The sequence below is a fragment of the Mandrillus leucophaeus genome, unplaced genomic scaffold, assembly GCF_000951045.1.
Source record: "Mandrillus leucophaeus isolate KB7577 unplaced genomic scaffold, Mleu.le_1.0 Scaffold389, whole genome shotgun sequence".
NCBI classification, from domain to species: Eukaryota; Metazoa; Chordata; class Mammalia; order Primates; family Cercopithecidae; genus Mandrillus; species Mandrillus leucophaeus.
In genome coordinates, this window is record NW_012104131.1 from 3,509,515 (window position 1) to 3,531,187 (window position 21,673).

Genomic DNA, 21,673 nt, shown 5'->3' on the forward strand with positions numbered 1-21,673 from the left:
CCCAAGGAAGCTTAAGGAAATGAGATAAAATAACCAAGAGGATGGGGTGTGAATGGAGGACTTTTTATAAAGATAGACTGAAAAAAATAGGCTTCTGACATCTAAAGAAAGAAATGTCAAAAATGTTTGTGATAAATGTTTGAAAAGAGAGAATAGGCTTGTTTATCAATTACTGGAATCTTAGAACCAGAACATAGACCTTTAAAGAAGTGAGTTCAGGACGAATAAAAAAAATAATAAAGTAATACTTTGGCACATCAGGTGCTACATAAATAGAACTCACTATGCAAGCAGTAATACAAACTAAAAATGTAGGTAGTTGCAAAAGGTTTTAGTTAAATTCATAGCTGACAAGTCCATAATGGAGTGTGAAATTTATAATCCAGGATATATTAAAGAGCACATTATTGTGTGTGAAGCTAACACCAAAAAAGAAACTTGTTCAGAGGAATATCCCTTGGGATGTAGAGTCAATATTGGACTGGACCAAGGAGCTAACCATACACGGTGATTTGTAACCTTCCAATTAGGAAAAGACAACTGGTCATATTCAGTTAAAAGATGAACCAGTTTGAAAACTGGTTAATGTCCGGTTGTAGCAATGTTAGTGATAGTTTCCAAAGCAGTTCTGTCTGAGGAGTATACAGTAAGTCCTCACTTAACGTGGTTGATAGGTTCTTGGAAACTGCAGAATGTAGGAGGAAATGTACAAGGCGAAATGTATAAGGAAACTAATTTTACCATAGACTCATTGATAAAAATAAGAGTTAAATTTCTATGGCATATTTCTGGTCATAAAAATATCACCAAACTTCTAAATAAAAACCCACAACACCTCTAATGTTAAACATTGAAATAAATGTGAGCTATATATACATTTAAGAAACAAGTAAGATTGTTATTTACTTGCTTATTCTAGGTCAGGATCACGGATGGCTGAAGCTTCTCCCAGCAGCTCAGGGTACAAGGTGGGAACTAATCCTGTCCAGGACGCCATCCCATTGCAAGGTGCACTCACACCCATGCACACTCACTGTCACTGGGACAACTTTTTAGATATACCAGTTAACCTAACCTAACCTACAAAACATTGGGATGTGGGAGGAAATCAGAGAACTCAGAGAAAACCCGCACAGACGAGAGAATGTGTAAACTCCACACAGACAATGACCCCAACCACAAAGCAATTTTCTTTATCATCAATATTATAATGAAAGGACACTGAACAAAACAACGTTATTTGAGGACTTGCTATATATAGGAAGACTTTGGTGTTAACATCACAATTTGTTGATTTCCTATGGTATAGAATATGCAAAAATGGAATAACTCAGTAGCAGACAGATATTATATGGGAAAACTTCTCCTTAACCTTTGCTTCTTTGGGATGTGTCATCTTCTTTACCCTTCCCTGATTGAATCTATTTTTCATCTCTTAGGTAATGTCAGTCATTCCTATTGCATATGCCCTAATATTCTCTAAGTACATATTTCAAAGTGGCAGCACTACATTACTGACTCTTATTCACCTTACTAAGAGCCACAGGTCTAGTCCTGGACACTCATTTTAGCCATTCCCATCTTCTATCAGATTACTGATACTCTGAGCCTAATACTTGTTTTGTACTTGCCCTTTTCTGAACTTGTGTTGACAGGTCATTTCTTATTTGTCAAAGTCTCTTTGAATTAACTTCTTGTTTTTTCCTGCCTAACTAGGTTATTGGAAAATCTAATAAGGATGCTTTCTCTTCCATCATTCAGAGCATTGATAAACATTACAGGAATCAACCCAATCCCAAAGGGGTATTCTGCTGTATGCCTTATCTTTCTCTCTTCTGCTTCTCAAGTAAAGGCAACATTTTTGATTTTGAGGAATTATCGTAGCCTGGCAATTTTTTATAGTGTAAATCCAGTCATTATAATTCTCTTTCCCTATTACTAATGTTCACCAGTCCTTGACTTGTGTGGAAGTCATTACATTTATGAATGCTGTCCAAATAATACTGCCCATTTTTCACATAAACATATATGTCTAGGACATCACAGTGAACCAAGTGAATTTTCAAGACATACAATAAGATGTAGAATTGACCAGATAATTGTTCGTAATTGATGGCCATCCAGCCTGAGGACATTAGGTTGCATCATTTCTGTTTTACAGATGGGGGATTAGAAGTTAAATATTCAAATCATTTTCAGTTGGACATATAACCAACTATGGTGAAGGTAGGGCCTTAAAGAAGTGTCTGATTTGCAGTTTGTGGTTTTGCCTTTGGATTATATGAAGATCCTTTTTCCTTTTCTTTTCTTTATTATTTATTTATTTATGTATTTATTTTGAGACAGGATCTCACCCTTTTGCCCAGGCTAGAGTGCAGTGGTGCAATCACAGCTAACTGCTTGGTGTGGTTTGGCTGTGTCCCCACCCCAATCTCATCTTGAATTGCAGTTCCCATAATCCCCATGTGTCATGGGAGGGACCCAGGGGGAGGTAATTGAATTATGGGGTTTGTTACCCTCGTGCTGCTGTTCTCATGACAGTGAGTGAGTTCTCACAAGATCTGATGGTTTTATTAGGGGCTTTTCTCCCTTTGCTTGGCATTTCTGTCTCCTGCTGCCCTGTGAAGAGGTGTCTTTCACCACGATTGTAAGTTTCCCAAGGCCTCCCCAGCGATGTGGAACTATGAGTCAATTAAACCTCTTTTCTTTATAAATTATCCAATCTCGGGTATTTCTTCATAGCAGTATGACAGCAGACTAATACAGTAAATTGGTATTGGTAGAGTGGGTTTCTGCTATAAGGACACCCAAAAATGTGGAAGCAACTTTGGAACTTGGTAACATGCAGAGATTGGAACAGTTTGGAGGGCTCAGCAGCAGACAGCAAAATGTGGGAAAGTTTGGAACTTCCTAGAGACTTGAAGAGCTCAGAAGAAGACAGGAAGATGTGGGAAAGTTTGGAACTTCCTAGAGACTTGTTGAATGGCTTTGACCGAAATGCTGATAGCAATATGGACAATGAAGTCCAGGCTAAGGTGGTCTCAGATGGAGATGAAGAACTTCTTGGGAACTGGAGTAAATGTCACTCTTGTTATGCTTTAGCAAAGAGACTGGCGGCATTTGCTACTAGTCTAAAGATCTGTGGATATTTGAAATTGAGGGAGATGATTTAGGGTATCTGGAGGAAGAAATTTCTAAGTGGCAAAGCATTCAAGAGGAAGCAGAGCATAAAAGTTTGGAAAATCTGCAGCCTGACAACGTGATAGGAAAGAAAACCCCATTTTTCTGGGGAGAAAATCAAGCAGGCTACAGAAACTTGCATAAGTAATGAGGAGCCAAACGTTGAATCACCAAGACAATGAATAAAATGTCTCCAGGCCTCGTCAGAGACCTTCATGGCAGCCCTTCCTATCACAGGCCTGGAGGCCCAGGAGGGAAAAATGGCTTCTTGAGCTGGGCCCAGGGCCCCCCTGCTCTGTGCATCCTCCAGATTTGGTGCCATGTGTCCCAGCAGCTCAGCTGTAGCCATGGCTAAAAGGGGCCAATGTACAGCTTGGGCCATTACTTCAGAGGGTGCAAGCCCCAAGCCTTGGTGGCTTACAGTGGTGTTGAGCCTGCGGGTGCACAGAAGTCAAGAATTCAGGTTTGCAACCTCCACCTAGATTTTAGAGGGTGTATGGAAACACCTGTATGTCCAGCCAGAAGTTTGCTGCAGGGGCAGAGCCCTAATGGAGAACTTCCACTAGGGCATTGCAGAAGGGGATGTGGGGTTTGAACCCCCACACAGAATCCCTACTGGGGCACACCTAGTGGAGCTGTTGAGAGGAGGGCCACCATCCTTCAGACCCCAGAATGGTGGATCTCCTGATAGCTTGCACCGTGTGCCTGGAAAGGCTGCAGACAGTCAATCCCTGCCTGTGAAAGCAGCCAGGATGGGGGCTATACCCTGAAAAGCTGCAGAGGCAGAGCTGCCCAAAGCCATGGAAGCCCACCTCTTGCATCAGCATTATCTGGGGATCATTTTGGAACTTTAAGGTTTGGTGACTGCCTTGTTGGATTTTGGATTTGCGTGGGGCCTGTAGCCCCTTTGTTTTGACCAGTTTCTCCCATTTGGAATGGGTGCATTTGCCAAATACCTGTACCTGCATTGTATCCAGGAAGTGACTAACTTGCTTTTTATTTTTCAGGCTCCTTTCAAGGCAGAAGGAACTTGGCTTGTCTCAGATGAAACCTTGGACTTGGACGTTTGGATTAATGCTGGAATAAGTTAAGACTTTGGGAGACTGTTGGAAAGGCATCATTGTGTTTTGAAATGTGGGAACATGAGATTTGGGTGGGGCCGGGGCAGAATGATATGGTTTGGCTGTTTCTCAACCCAAATCTCATCTTGAATTGTGGTTCCCATAATCCCCACATGTAGTGGGAGGGATCCAATAAGAGATAATTGAATCATGGGGGTTGTTACCCCTATGCTGCTATTCTCATGATAGTGAGTGAGTTCTCATGAGATCTGATGGTTTTATAAGGGGCTTTTCCCCCTTTGCTTGGCATTTCTCTCTCCTACTACCGTGTGAAGATGTGTCTTCCACCATGAATATAAGTTTCCTGAGGCCTCCCCAGCCATGCACAACTGTGAGTCAATTAAACCTCTTTTCTTTATAAATTACTGAGTCTTGGGTGTTTCTTCATTGCAGCATGAAAGCAGAATAATACAGTGCTATAGCCTCGACCTCCTGGACTGAAGTAACCCTCTCACCCTAGCCTCCCAAGTAGCTGGGACTACAAGCATGTGCCACCACACTCAGCTAATTTTTAGATGTTTTTGTAGAGATAGGGTCTCCCTATGTTGCCCAGGCTTATCTTGAATGCCTGGGCTCAAGTGATCCTCCCACCTCAGACTCCCATAATGCTGGTATTACAGGTGTATGCCACCGTGCCCTACCTGAAATATCTTAATAAACTAAAGGATCAAGTGCTTTAGCTGTACTTCTGAGATCTACCATGGCCATAAGAAACAATTTGAAGAAAGAGATATGTGAGAGACCTCATTCGTGCTGGGTGTGATCTAATGAACTATAAATCTAAATGGTTAGAAAATGTATAAAATGAAGGTATATACATGTTGACAATTCTTATTCAATTCAGGAAACATTGAATGTGTTCTTCAGTGTTTACCTTGTATTTCACATTCAGAATGTAGAACTACTGAATAGTTCTGTTGATTAACAAAGTTCCTTGAAACAGGCAAAAAACTGATGTTGAAACAAGAAGCTATGAACATATTTTAGTTACCAAGGAAAGAGAATGTCTTCAGAGTTTATTCTTTTATGATACTTCTGCATTAGAACTGTTGAAAAGCTACATTACACTAATTTTACAGCAGCAGTGTCAATTCAACAGATAGATTTTCCACATATCACTTTCTTTAATGCTCCCATCTTCAAGCCTCTAGAAAAAATAGTTGAAGATCTGATCAGCATCACAAATCAAGGCAACACAGGGCACCTGTTGGGTATCACACTAAATACGGCCGTGAGTAGCTCCTCCCACACAATCATATCCATCCATTTCTAAGCATACTAGTAAAGTAATTTCTAAGTGGCAATTCTCACTTTTGGTGATCTAATTTTCACATGGCAGCATGATGGCTGGCTGCTCATTTTCTTAAAATTCTCAAATTATTTAAGTTGACATTAGTCTCCAAGCGTTTGTTATATTGGTATTATTTTGAAGACTAAGCATTTCAGAGTTAGTGTATTATACCTTAATAGAAAAAAATGAGAGACAATAAATATATTTTGGACTACTGAATGTCCTTAGACTTTTTTTATTTAGCAAACACATAAGTATTTTTAGTGTACCAGGCACTATTTTAAGTGCCTTACCAAGGTCAACTTATTTAATTCTCATAGCAACTTTATGATTGATATATTATTATCATTTTATTTCACAGATGAAGAAACTGAAGAATAAAGAAATTAAATAATTTGCCCAAGGTCATATTACTAATAAATGACAGAACTGAGATTTGAACCCACATAGTCTGTCTTCAATTCTGTGCTCTTAACCACTGCTGAATACTGTCTATACAATAAGAATGCAAAGTTTATAGCAGTCAATCTTTCCCTTATAATGTTATAATTGCTAAAAGTTTGTGCAATGCAAAACATGATTCTGACACCATAAACAGCAGTATACCCACAACTGTCTGCTCCTATTTTGTTGTGCAAAACATACAATTTTCATAAAATTTTGTAATGACAAATAGCTTTAAATTTGAAGGAAGGAAAACCAAAATTAGAATAGAAAGGTTTTTATCATCAAGAAAATCACTTAGAATGGCAGAGAACAAAAGGTGAAATAAAGAACAGCCACTTTTCAAAAGGCTATTGTTATTACAACAGACAAATCGTCTTAGAAAGAGTAACAAATCTAAAGTCTCTTCAACTCTGAACACAAAATACTGTGCTGTGTGCACAGCAGAGGGTCAGTAAATATCTGATAGACAGAGATTTCTCCCAGCAGATCGCCCTTCTTCAGGAGATGCTTATATTTTTATCCCTAGAGGTAAATGCTGAGCTAAATTGTTTTCCTTACTGTATGCCCAATCATAAAAGCTCACATATTTGGGTACCCAGAGCCCATCATAGGATTTTTTCTGGGGAAAATGACTACAACCTAAGTTGGCTGAAAGCAAAATTGTCTCACCCTTAGATTCCCCTTTCTACATTGTTTTTTCCCAAATCCTCTATCAAAACTCATCCCATGAAATAAGTATATAAATCCATTTATGCTGAGAGATCTCTGGGCATTACTTTGCCCCCGATGTGTTTAGATCATAACATCAAATGCAGGCATTAGTCAATTAGGCTGGAGAGGTATCTAAGAGTAAATGTTTTCAGGTACCCCAAAATCATTTCATCTATACTGTCTTATAATTAAACAAACTTTGCACCTATGCAGTTTGCTTATGACTATTGTAGAGAGGGAGTACACTGGAGAATTCAGCTAATATAAAATGCAGCAAACTCACTCCGAAAGGCCACATCATTCTCCGCACTCCATTCCTTATGAAACTAAATGATGGTTGACAATGAAATTCAAGCTTCTGATTCTTATTAAGGCTGACAATTGAAACTTGATTAGGCCTATAATTACACACTGCTTGAATCAAGAATGTCAAATAATGGGGCAGGACCTCTATAGCTTGGGAATCAACTTACAACCTAGGTTGGTCCATGAACAACCTACTCAGACAGCACTCAGTCATAAATTGTCCCAAGTTTAACCTGGTAAGCATTGTTGGGAGGGTATTTTTGGTCAAGAGTCCAAAATGGAATTTTCTATTCTGTAGCTCTAGGTGATCCTGGGCACTCAGGAGAGAGATAAAGAAAGAAAAAGAAAGTGAGAAAGAGACAGAGGATATATATGGCTGAAATAGTCTATAATTGTGGCTACTGGGGAAAGCCAAGAAAAATTATCAGATTTTAGATTTTATAAAAATGTAATGTGTATAAATACACAAAACAAATCAGTTTAATTTAAAAAGTTAAAGTTTAAATTTGTATTCATTTTATTCATTTTTAAATAGAAGTAACCTAAGCAAGATACACTTTTATCCTTTTTTTTTTAAACGAAAGGAAATTTCAATATGCTACATCTATGGCATAGGATTGATTTATATATACAGATGAAAAATTATATTATTATCTATTTATTTTGTAGAGTTTGAATAAAACCTAATTTGGGAAAATGTGAAATGGCATGTGCTTACAATGTAATGTGTGATATGTATAAGTATATCTCTACTCTGATATGTTTACTCAAGTTTTACTTTTAGGAATTTCACAGCGATTATCAAGTACACACACCCTATATACCTATAGCAGTATAGCTACTGCAATAAACTAATAGCAGTCTAGTTGAAGAGATCAGAGTGTATGTCAGATAGCAGCTTGAAGCTGGCCAATGCACATGTTCAAGAGATGTAAGGTATTTACATTGAAAAACAGACAGCCTAAGAAAGAAGCATCATGACCTCTGAAAAATATCTGTCCTGTGAACTGTATGATCCATGCTTACCTCACGGCTTGTCTCCACATCTGCGTAATTGGCTTTGACTTTACCCCTTCCTGGCTGGCTGTTAACTTTGGGTTTCTGGTAGTAGTTCTACTCAACTCCATCTTGGTCCTAACCAGGCTTCCCCTCCATCTTAATATTGTAATGCAGCACAGTTTACTATTTCAGTTTGACCATCCTGGCTTTCTTCCTGCGGTAATTGACCTTCCAAAGCTGTAGAAGTATAAAAAATCAAGTTCTATCCTAGAAATTAGAAATTCTGCTCTTGGTTCTGCCAAAAACTAGTGGTGTTTCCTTTCTAAGTTATCTGACTTTTCTATTTCTTGGATTTTTTTTTTTTTTTTTGAAATGTAAAGTCTGAATTGTGTGATTATTAAGATCTCACAGATATTATTATTTCAGTTTGATATTACTTCGGTCAATACTATCATTTTATTGATTCCAATACTTGAATGTGGATAAAGACTTAAGTATATCAGAAGATGCTGTACCAGTGCCAGCCACTATTTTTAAAAAATTCAGGAACTTGAGTTTAGACACTAACTAAAAGCCGACAAATATATGTATTTTGAATGCATGAGCTTCTCTGTGTTTCCCTACAGCATTATCTTACCACAGAGCTTTCAACCATTTCAGTTTCCGAGTTATACCAGGAGATCAGCCTGATTCATTGAGATGTTAACATCATGCTATCTGCATTTTTTCAGCTTTTAATTTTCAAGACGTCTCCAAGTAAAATGATTGTTTTTGACATTATTTGACTTTCTTGATTCAAGCAGGGTGTAATTATACCCCTGATCAAGTTACTGTGGACAGCCTGAATCCAAAGAGAGGCACCACATATGGAAGCTTTATGGTTAATCACAAACAGATACAACTGGATGTTTCATACCACACATTAGATTCTTAAAATGATGTCTGCTTTTTACAATAAGTAAAATAAAAAGATTATACATAAACATGCTAATATATATTTAGTGTTTCAATTAAATATGAAATGAGGAAGTATAAGTTTCAAAACCACTCAAATTTGCAGCATAGTTTTATAAACTTTTAAATTAAAATATTTCATTGTAATATATTCATTTATCTGCTACTGAAAACAAGTTAATCAGTCTGACCAGGACTATAAGGAGATGAAATATCCAGTCAACTTAGTTAAAAAATAACCTCAGACATAACAGGAAAAAAAATTTCAACTTCTTAACTCATGTAGATGCAAGGTATATGACAATCTTTTTCTTTTTTTATATTAAAAGTGCTATTTATCTCAGATTTATTATTTATTTCACAAAGTCAAGTTTCAGAGAAAGAGAAACTATACATTCTGATACACATTATTTATTTATATCTCTATTTATCTTAAAGTATCGTCTAGTATTTTTATCACTCTGTACTTAATCCCTAAAACGGAGGTCAATTTCCAAAAACAAAGTAACATTAGTATTAAAACCAGACTCAAAGACACCAAATAGAATTATTGCTGATGCTAAAAATGTGCTAGTGTAAGTAGACAAATCTGTATGCCTCCAACCTTAGCTGAAATGTGAAAAATTTATTATTTAGGTGCTTCATCAGCAGGAGGTCAAAATTTTAACATTTTGAGATTCTTAATATATAAGGTGCTATAGTTGCCTCCAAAATATTGTTACTGACTAGCTGCTAAATATAAATGCTGTAAAATCTAGGTCATTTAAACGGATAGCACTGAAAAATAATTATGCTATACAGAAGAGACATAAAAGTTTTAAAGGGATGATAGAGGAGCAAAATGACCTCCAAAGTTAAAAACTTGAAACCGTCAAATATATTTTCCAAATATTATACTAATAAATGAAAAACAAAAGATAAAACAACAGGAAGTTTGTATTAGTGTCAACAATACAAGTGGGAAAGTCGATTATATTCCTGGCTTAAACTTTATGATTGCTAAACAATAATTGTTTTTCTTAAAAGTATTTTTAATAATAAATTTGCATACCTAATTCTGAAGCTTAAACCCATTGTCACCTACATGTGTTGTGGGTTGAAGCTCACTGTCTCCTACATCTGTTGTGGATTGAATCGTGTTCCCTAAAAGGATATAACTGAAGTCCTAACTTTGGAGAGCTATGAATGTGACTGTTTTTGGAAATAAGGTCTTTGCAGATGTAATCAACTGAAAGTGCAGTCATTAGAGTGGGCCCTAATACGTATGATGGGTATCCTTATAAGAAGACGAAAATGTCACATGAAACAGACAAATAGGATGAACTCCATGTGACAGCAGAGGTAGCTGCAGGGCAGGGATGTCAAGGATTGGCAGAAGGTAGGAAGACAGGAAGAGGCAAAGAAAGATTCCACCCGGAGTCTCAGAGGAAACATGGCCCTCCTGACACCTTGATTTCAGACTTCTAGCCTCCAGATTGAGAGAATAAATTCTGTTTTTTTTTGCCACCCAGTTTTTGGTACTTTGTTAGGGCAGCTCTAAGAAACTAATATAGTTCCTAACCAGTATCCTTCATATTACCTCGGTTGTAAACAAAAATGTGAATAGTGTTGAATAAAGCTTGTTATGACAGTATCTTATCAGCCACCCTGCATTCATCAGCAAGAGCTTTCAATCCAGTGTACTACTGAAGACAGCCTGAGATTTAAATGTTGTGAGGCATGGCATTTTAAAGGTGTAAAACTGGCATCAGTTTGGAGTTTGACAACCTACTTTTAATTTATAAAAATGCATTTTCTTCTGAAAAGACTCATTAAAAATTCACACAAAGAAATTTCATTTTGTAAATTTATAAATGTTTCATCTTTGGTAGAGAAAAGCATTTGATAGTAGTTGATTAGGGCATTTGCTTTTCTCTGTTCTGATTTTTGACCAGTTCTCATTTAAAATGAGAAAGAGAAAACAACTTCTTTGATCTGGAAAGTATGTTTTTATTTTAATGATGTTTTGGAGGGAATTGTTTTTTGACTTGAGTTAAATGCTTTTTAAAAATTACGTATTTATTTGTCTTGAAAAGTAAAGGAGGCATAGTCAATAGTAAAAGTAGATTTTTTTTTTTTTTTTTTTTTTTTTTTTTTTTTGAGGCAGAGTTTAGCTCCTGTCACCCAGGGTGGAATGCAGTGGCACGATCTTGCCTCATTTCAACCTCCTCCTCCTGGGTTCAAGCAATTCTCCTACCTCAGTCTTCAGAGTAGCTGGGATTACAGGCACGCCCACCACAGCTGGCTAATTTTTGTAGTTTTAGTAGAGGCTGTGTTTCACCAGGCTGGCCAGGCTGGTCTCGAATTCCTGACCTCGGGTGATCTGCCCACCTTGGCCTCCCAAAGAGCTGGGATTACAGGTGTGAGTCACCGCTCCGGCTCAGAAGTAGATTTTTAAAAAAATGATTTTAGTTGTGCCTTGGTTTGTTTAAGAAGCGATTAGTTAGGCAAAATACAGAAGCTTTCTAGGTGTTGGACGGAGACTCACAGGAGCTTCAAAATTACCAGCTATTAAGTATTTTTAAAATAAATTTTAGTCTTTGTGCTTCATCCTCATGATGAAAAAAGCCGTATCAGCAAGTGTTTATAAAGACCATTACTGTCTCCATCCTTGTTTGGGGTTATACAGATAATATAAACAAATGGAAAATATGTTTCATGTCTCTAAAAAGAAGCTTACAATCTAGTTAATAAGAGATGATGTAGATCCATTAAACAATTAGAAAATAAAACAACAAAACAGGTTGAACTTCAAACTGTATGGAATGATGGCTTTTCACACTCCCAGTTTCAGTGTCAGTTATATATTGATATCAGCCTAAAATTTACATAGGTGCAGCAAAGCCTGGAATTTCACAGATGTAAAACCAACATCAGCTGGGGGTATGTATTTTTGCACTCTAGGTTTTCTTTTTTTAAGAAGAGGATTTTGTAGGATAGTGTCGCCAGGTCTGAGTTGTTAGTAGGGGCAGGCCTGGCGTGTGGATATTCTTCTCTCCCACTGAAGAAAGGAATAGGTGTTGAATTGGAGAGAAAGAAAGACAAATAGGCACCATTTTAGGGTGGCAGTGAAAAATGTGTAGTATCACTAAATCTGAGAAAAATATGCAGTGAAAAATATGCAAAATTACAAAATCTGAGAGGTGATATAAGGTTCAATATTATAAAGTATCTAATATTATAAAAACATTAGAATAATTAAAACAATTCCCAGATGATGCTGGGAATAGCGAAAAGGTATAGACTCAGACATGAGTAAAGTAATAAGAAAATTAATATCGCCAACCAAAAAGGCACCCTGAGAAAGGAGAAATTTATTTTTCCAGAATGCATCAGTCAGTATGCTACCAACTGGCTGCTCCACTGTCCAAAACAAAACAAAAACCACTTGCTTTATCAGCATGTTTTGTCTGCTATTCTTGTCAATGATTTGTGTTCTCCAACTTTTAGATATATCAGATACCACAATGGATCTTATGAAATACATCGATGAATGCTGGGAATTGAGGATACCAAAACTGTGAACTAACCTGTGAATTAAACATAGATCATTTCAAATCATTTCAATAAAATTATCTTCAAGAAAGAAAAATAATGTTCCATATTTGTCTTTTCCCCCTAGGAATATGCTGTTTGGTTTGCTTTGTAGAAAGTGCTTTCCTCATGTGTTTGTTTATATAAAAATTTAATTGTTAACTTCTCAAAGATAATTGTATGATTGGAAAGAATAGACACAAAAATGTTTAAGAGCTAAATCTGTTTAGATTTATTGTATATTTGATTGACTGGGGAAATGACTTTCAGTTGACATCTGAGCCAACAAGTTAGCTGAAATAAAATTTTGCTTAATACCTTTGCATCAATAATCTAGGCACAGCCTCATTGATTGAGAAAGTCTGATCAATAGAGTATTACTGGCTGCCTAACTGTAACTTTGCCAGACTTTTTTTTGCTAATTCTGCTGATGACCTTCTTACCACTGCTTTTCAGGTTCACCTTTTTTTCCACTTTGAAATTCAATTTGCTCCATTTGCCATTATTTAAAGAATTTACACATCCAATTGATTTTATCCACCTGCTTTAGTTAGTATATGAGATGTAAAAGATTGCACCTGATTGTGGTAAAGCTTTGGAACTGCCAAAGCACTCATATATTTAGCAAATATTTTTATATCAAATATACTCGGGAAAAAAATTACCCATAACAATAAATTACAAGTCCTAAACAATAAAAATGGAACATTCCCATTTTTAAAAATGCATAGCACAGGATCTACAAATATTAAAGAGGATATCATAATGAGGAAAAAAATGGAAATAAGAGTGTGGCTCTGGTGTTCAGCATAACAGGATAATAAAGGAAAGGAGGCAATAATATCCCTAATGGAGAAGGACAGTTCATGGAATATATTAGAGCTTAATGAACTTTGAAAATAGTTATCAAAAACTGTGAAGAGTCAGTTTTATAATGCATACAGGCTAAGAAGTTAGTCTGCCACAGGTTTATGAATGCTGGCAGAAGACACAAGACTCCTGGGTCAGAAACAAAGGACTTCATAATTCCTAGTAGTAGCAGTAGCCAGAGTATCAGCATTTTTGCTGGTTCCCCAAATCCCAATTCCACAGAACAAAGTGAAGAGGACCAGACAACACAACCATGCATTGTGTTGTGTTGCAGAAGAGCAACTATGCATTTAGGGTACATACTAATTTTTATAATAAAGAGTAAGCATGCCTGACCTTGATTCCAGAGGGAGACACTATCACTTTCTTGCAAAGGTTTTGCCCTAAAAATATCTTTGTAATGATAATCCAGAACAAAATCCCTGTTTCTGCTTGCAAAATCTGCAGACACAGGAGAGATTCATAAAGAACTGTCTCCAACCAATCATTGGTTGTGAACATCTCATTTTACAGTTATTAAAACCGGACTAGACTGAGACCTGAAGAACCACATTCCCCAGTAAATCCCTAATTCCTCAGTTTCTTGACCTCTTCACCTCCAATGACCTCTTCCAATTTAATTCGGCGACTCATTCTAATGGCTCAGTGTGGACCTTGTCATCCCCTAGACCTATTCCATCTCTGAAAAAACTCAGTTTCGACATCAACCAGTCTCTGACTACAGCATCCTCCCCTTTCAACTCTCTCACCTAACGACTGCTGCTGTTCTTTAGAACCTCCATTCTCACAATTCCTGTACTTCATCCCTATCTCTCAGCAACCATTTGTCTTCACATCCTGTCCTTTCCAGTTTAGACTCCATTGTCCATCCTTTTAACTGCTTTTGTGTCAACATCCTCAACTTCCTCATCCCGTTTTTCTTCCTTGGCATTTTCCCAGTAAAACCTCAGTTTTGAATAAAAGTAAGTACTAGGTTTTCTTTCAGATACACCTGCACTGTTGATCACTGCTAGTGAAAATGGTATAACTCTGCAGACTGGCTTCACTATAAATTTATGTCCTCTGATGTCAACCAGATTTCCAACACAGCATTTTTTAGCTCCATCACTTTTCTTAAATCTGATTCAATCTGGCCCGCATACACAACAAACTGATACCATTTCCTCTACACACACACACACACACACACACACACACACACACACACACAGAGTCACTGGAGGAAAATTCTCTCAACTTCTCAATATCAAACCTGCAAAAGTAGCTGTAATATCATCTGTCTTTTTCTTCTGCTCAAAAGCAGGAAATGTCTCCCCCTCACATAAGGCTAAAATTAATTCTCCTGTTTGTGCTTTGGGGTGTATCAGAGCCAGCTAATTGTCCTCCAACATCCACTTCTCTTTTCTTCTGAATTAACCTAACTACACAATTGCAGCTGGGCATGTGGTCATCCAGAATCAAGACTATAATTTCCATCTACACTTTCAGTTAACTGTGGCCAAAGAATGAAAGCAGAAATTCATGTAACTTCTGGGAAGCATCCATAAAAGTAGTGGATGTAACCTTCTCCCTATTTCCATATTGCTGTATGGAACTTAGATGTAAAGTCTAGAGCACTAATATTCAATAAAAATATAATGCAAACCACAAAGGTAAGCCATGTAAGTAATTTTAAATTTTTGATTAGTCACATTGAAAAAGTAAAAAGAAACAGGTGAAATTACTTTTAGTAACTAATACATTTCATTTCGTCCAGAATGTCCAAATTAGTATAACTTCAAAATGTAATTAATATAAAACTTACGTAGATTTGTTATTTTGTTGTATTAAGTATTCAAATTTCAATGTGCATTGTATACTTACAGCACACCTCCATTTGGACTAGCCATATTTCAAGTGCTCAAGAGTACCGCTCGGCCAGTAGCTACCATATTGGCTACCACAGGGCTAGCTAGAGTTTCACCTTGAGGCTTTTAGCCATGCACAATGAAACAACAATATGGAAGAAAATCAGGTTACTTAAAAGTGGTGCCACGTAAGTACGTACTATTTACCCAGACTTCCACATGACGGAAAAATAAATTTTCATCTTCTTTAGGACAAAGTTACCTAAGTTTTCTTTCATTTGCAGTTAAATCTCATTCCCTTCTGCTTCACCAGAAAGTATTTCTTTTCTCTGCTATACATGTTACTGCTACCATTAATTTGATCTGGCAGAGTAAAGTAAAAGCAACCTATCCCAGGGAAGGTAATATAGCATAGTAGTTAAGAGCACAGACTCCAATGTCAGGCTACCATCAGTTTGATTTCAGCTATATACTTACTAGCTGGTGACTTTGGGAAAGATACTTAACCTCTAGCCTCAGTTTCCTCATTTGTAAAATGTAGACAATAATAGCACCATCTCATAGGATTTTTATGGTATTAGGAAAAGTTAATATATACAAAATACTGAGAACAGTGCCTGGTTCTCTAAGCTAGTTAGATAAATCTTCATCTACATACCCTCCTTATGACACTTAACTATTCAAGGCTTTTTAATGTTAAAAAACAGTAATAACAACAAATCTCTCAACTGTTTGTTAGCTAATCCTTTATGGCCAAATGAAGAGTCATCTATATCTACATCTCTATTTACTCACCTACCACGGATGGTTCAGTTCACAGTCTGGCTTTAATTTTTACCCCTCCACTATAACTAGTCTCCCTGAGATATCCACTGACTTTTGTTTCCAAATCCAATCGATTTCTATTACTTCATCTCTAGTGCATTAGAGAATTAACCATTCCAACTTTGAAATACTCTTTTTTATTGGCTCACTGAGCTTTGGCTAACTTTTCTCAGTCACTTCTGTGGGCTCCTCTTTTTCAGCATCATCTACCTCCATTTTCATCTTGAATTTCCTTTTGTTCTCTTTCTCTGTGTGCTCTCTCAATTGTCTCATCATTTCCAAGGTGTTTACATATCTCAAGCTCATCTAACATTCCTGTGCTTTACATCTATATTGATATTTCCACTTAGATGTTCCACGGGAAGAGTATTAGTTTAACTTCCAAACCTGTTCTTCTTACTGACAATCCTATCTCAGTCAATGACCTGAACACCTGCTAATCGCCCAAGCCAAGAGTACAGGTATTATCCTAGACTCCCCTTTCTCCCTCAGCCCTAGCAAGCTATCAACTACCAGGTCCTCCCAATTCTGTTCTTGGAATATATCTTTATACTCATTTTTCGATATTCCCACTGCCATCACCCATTAAAGCCAACATTAACTAACATTTGAATTAATAACCTCCTGTATTATCTCCAGTGGCCAATCTTGATTTTCTTTGATCTACTCTTTGCACTAGATTTCACAATCATGATTGTTGACTCTATTGCTTAAAAACGTCTTCCCTTGTTATATCAGAAAGAAGTCCAAATTTCTTAAAATATTTTGCAAAACTTGCATCAACTGGCATCTGCTTGCTTTTCTAATTCCATCCTTCATTCCCAGTCTGCTCATACACAATGCTTTAGATTCACTGAAGTTATACCTGCTCTTGGAATGTACCTACCATGTCTCTCATCCTGTAGCCTCTAGTGGGCGCTGTTGTTTGCCGCCCAGGATGTATTCTCTTCTACTGAGTAGCAGCTTGATTTCTGGATGCTGTTGACCCCAGCTACAGAAGAATACTTTGAATGCCCAAACCATTTGTTGTGACTCCAGTGTCCATCTCCAGTGTCCAAGTATTGGTCCAGGAATATGCACATAAACTAAGTTGGTCAATCAAAATGAATCCTGTGTTTTTTGATTGACAGTTGGGAAAAAATTACTTTCTATTTTTGGGTGTGTAAATGCAATGTCTAAAACTGACAGTTGTTTTGCTACCATAAGAAAATCCAGCCTCAGAACAAACTCAAAGCAGAGACCAAAAAAAAAAAAAGAAGGAAATTAAATTAGAACTCTAATAAATCTACATCTTAAACCCTCTAGACTTTTCAGTATCATGAACTAATAAACTCTTATGATTATTTGCTTGTCTGGGTTACCTGCCATGTCTCCCATTTCTTCACCTAGGTAACTCCTATTCATTCTACTCTGGCCTTTATGTAGACACCATCAGCATAAATCTTGAAGCAGTGTTGGGGTCCCTTCTCTATACTTTGATAGCACCTTGAAACATCTTTATCATCATGCTCATCTCAATGACTTATAACTGCCTGTTTGTTCCTGTCTCTCATGAAATTAAAAACTCATGAGATAAAAAACTTTCTTTTTTTTTTTTTTTTGAGACGGAGTCTTGCTCTGTGGCCCAGACTGGAGTGCAGTGGTGCAATCTTGGCTTACTGCAAGCTCCGCCTCCCGGGTTCACGCCATTCTCCTACCTCAGCCTCCCGAGTAGCTGGGACTATAGGTGCCCGCCACCACGTCCAGCTAATTTTTTGTATTTTTAGTAGAGACAGGGTTTCACTGTGTTAGCCAGGATGGTCTCCATCTCCTGACCTCATGATCCGCCCGCCTCTGAGTCTCAACACCATGCCTTTAATGCTCATTGTTGTTTTTCTAGAGTAGCATTTAACACACCTCCCAGGACGTAGTAAATGCTTCATACATATGTCAAATTAAATATAGTTAATAATTATGGAGTAATTTCCATGTCAGAAACTGTGCTAAGAATTTCACATATTTTATCTTAATTCCTGGTTACAACCAATTATATGACACATGCACATTTATTGTTAACCTTTTTATAGGTTTAGATATTGAGGATTAGAAAGTTTAAACAACTTCTCCATGTTCACATATCAATATTGGAGCTGGAATACGAAGCTAAGTAGTCTGTCTCTAATGTACAGTCTTAGCCACTACATTCTATTGTCTTTATAAGAAAAAAGTAATATATAAGAATCATATTTAGAACTCTTCAGGATTTTTCCAGTACTTTACTGTTGAGAAGCATTTTTAAATTCTCTTTCCAAAGCTCTTTGCAGGATCAGAACGATGGAGCAAAATGATAAAAGTTTCACTTTGATAAGGAATGAAGAAAAAAAACAAAACCTGTGATGAGATTCTGTACTTTCAGGGAAACATTCCACTTAGTATATCATGAGGTTAAGTTTAGACTTCGTGCTCCCAATCTTCTATTTTAATGTAGTTTCTTCATATTTCTTCACCCAAAGATAATTTATAACTAACTCCAGTTAAGTTGGCGTTTTGAAAAGGGAATTTTTTACAACTGTGAAATTTCAGAACATTGAACTGGTGCTTCCAGCCACAAAGCTGGGAATACAGGATGGACAGCATTACGGCTGCATAACATTCCTGACATAACTCAATGTTTATTTGTAGAAACTAATGCCCCAGAATATCCTCTTGGGACCTGAAATCTCCCCTTTGCTCTTTTCCCCTGGTAGTTGATTCTTACTGTCCACTATCCAACCATAATGATGTAAAGTGAAATCTATTTTGCTTGTGGGGAAAAAAAAAGACTGGTTCACAACTTCACTCAGTTTTTTTGGTTAACATATTAACACTTATTTCAGAGTAATGTAGTAGAGTACTCACAGCATGTTTTGAAGAAACAATACATGAAGCAAGTTCTCTATTTAACAGATGTAGTCTCTAACTCAAATACTCTGGATTTTTTCTTTCTTTCTTTGAGATGGAGTCTTGCTCTGTCACCAGGCTGGAGTGCAGTGGCACAATCTTGGCTCACCGCAGCCTCTGCCACCCGGGTTCAAGCAATTCCTGTCTCAGCCTCCTGAGTAGCTGGGATTACAGGCACGTGCCACCACCTCGACTAATTTTTTTGTATTTTAGTAGAGATGTGGCTTCACCATGTTGGCCAGGATGGTCTCGATCTCCTGACCTCGTGATCCACCCACCTTGGCCTCCCAAAGTGCTGGGATTACAGGCGTGAGCCACCGCGCCCCGCCAATATGCTGGAAATTTTAGGTCACCATTTGAATGATTATTTTCGGTTTAGCAAACATTTTTAGCTGATTTGATTTTTAAAATGCTTAAAATTAACTTTTGTCTTACTACATAAGTAATACTTGTTCTTTGTAGAAAAATTAGAAAAGTATGCAAATAAAAAGAATATATAAATAATCCATGATCCCAACACTCAGAAATAATCACTTCAATTATATTGTAGATGTTCTCCCAGACTGATTTTGTACATAAACACACACACACGTAGTTATTAAACAAATATGAGATTTTAGTCTATATCCTGTTTGATAAACTGCTTACTTTATTCAGCAATATTTGGTGTACCACCAGTTTGGAATATAATGATGAAATTTACTAGACCAACCATGGTAAACAGAACTAAGACCTAGCTGATTTTATCTTTGCTTTAGTAGAGGATCCACAACAGTATGATATATCATATTTACTTCATTCTGACTTAGAGGGAATCTTGACTCTTTTAAACTTGACAAACTTACTCAAGCTCCATAGATAAAACTGAGATAATATGTTGGATAATATTCAAGAAAGTTTATAGTTCTTGAAAGCAAACTGTATAATTGAAGAAATAACTGAAGCCTGAGAACCTATGTTATCTTGATTGCTTAATTATATCGATCAGTTGTACCAAAATCATTCAATAAGCCATGTAACTCCACACAGACTCTAACTATAAACCTCAAAGAAACATAGGAAAATTTGAGGCAGAGGGATCAGTCACAACATATGAAGATACGTGACCCAGCTATTCACCTTTCATTCACATAATTCGCATGGTGAAGACACAGACCTACTATGTCCTGTTTAAACAAATTTTCTTTATTATAGGCAATGATTCATATCATCTTTCAAAGGATTTAAAAATAGTCAGTGTGTGAAGGGCATTTGGAGATTTAAGCTTTCCCTGTTGCATGGTTCACTGCTAATATATCTGGGATATATCTATATTGGCACAAACATAACCAGTGAAATAATGTTTCAAAGATGACATTTTTAATGTGGAACAAAAAAGTGTGACCTAATGTTAATTACAGATGTCAATTATATTTGTGTTGTTTAGGGAATATTATGTCATTGGCAGTGTATTAAAAGATAGGCAGCCATAATTTGAAATCATTTTGGCAAGTTACTGTCTGTAATGGAAAGGAACAGTGGCTGCCATCGACTAATCTCCCAAAGACATCAGCAAGCTTAGTGGTCCTGAAAATAAATTAGAAATCATTCGAAAAAATAAGAACCTTTGAAAAAATATGACTAAGTTGTGATGACTTGGGCTAAGAACAAAGAGGATTTTATGATCTTACTGTTGTCTTTAAGCTTAAGGAGGGTGATCATAAGGAGGAGGGTGATCATAAGGAAGATGGTGACCAGCTGTTCTACAGGGTACAGCAGGAAATGGCTTAACTTGCAAGACAAATTTAAGTTGACATAATGTAAGAACTACTTGACAGCATTGAATTTTAATCACTTAAAATAGGCTCCTAAGGACAGCTGAGGGAAATGTCGTCTTTGAAAATCTTTAACGTTATGATTATGATAAGCATTACAATTGGCTGCTGGGGTTTCAGTAAGTTCCTATCTAGAAAGAGAGCTGGTTTGAGGCAGGATTACTAAATGAGTCCAAAACTCTTCCTGCTCTCCCTTTTGGTATCATCCCATACAGCCACTCCAAAAGGATTCCAACCAAATGACTGGTTAATTTCTTAATTCATTCAACAGAATTGAGTGTCTACACCTTGCTCCAGTATGTGGATTGATTGCACTGATTTATTTGCCCAAAATATATAGATGTAACACTTTTCATTGGATCCTGCATTTATGGGAGTCTTTCTTATTAATTGGTATTCCTTTTTCTGTGCTGTCAAATAATAGGTCTTATGTATATAACACAGGTATCACAACATAAGGTATCGCCTAGGAAGATATTAAGAATACAAAATGTATTTCTTATAACACTGTAGGGAAATAGGTGGTGTTCAGACCATCTAGGATTTCAAGATATTCAGAAAAGAAAGAGATTATCATTCTGGTAAATTTGCCTCTCTCATAACTTAAAAGTTTTTATTTGTTTCTAGATTTATTACAGGAAACCACCACGTAACATGGGTTTAAAAGAAATCCCGTGTAACATAAAAGCTATTCTAATGATGATGTCTAACTACTAAGATAAGAGACTCACCAGAAACAGCTTAGAGAGCCATTGAATTCAGTGGGAGATGTATGTGAGCATCTCAGAAGAAAATATAGGCATTGGATTCTTAAAT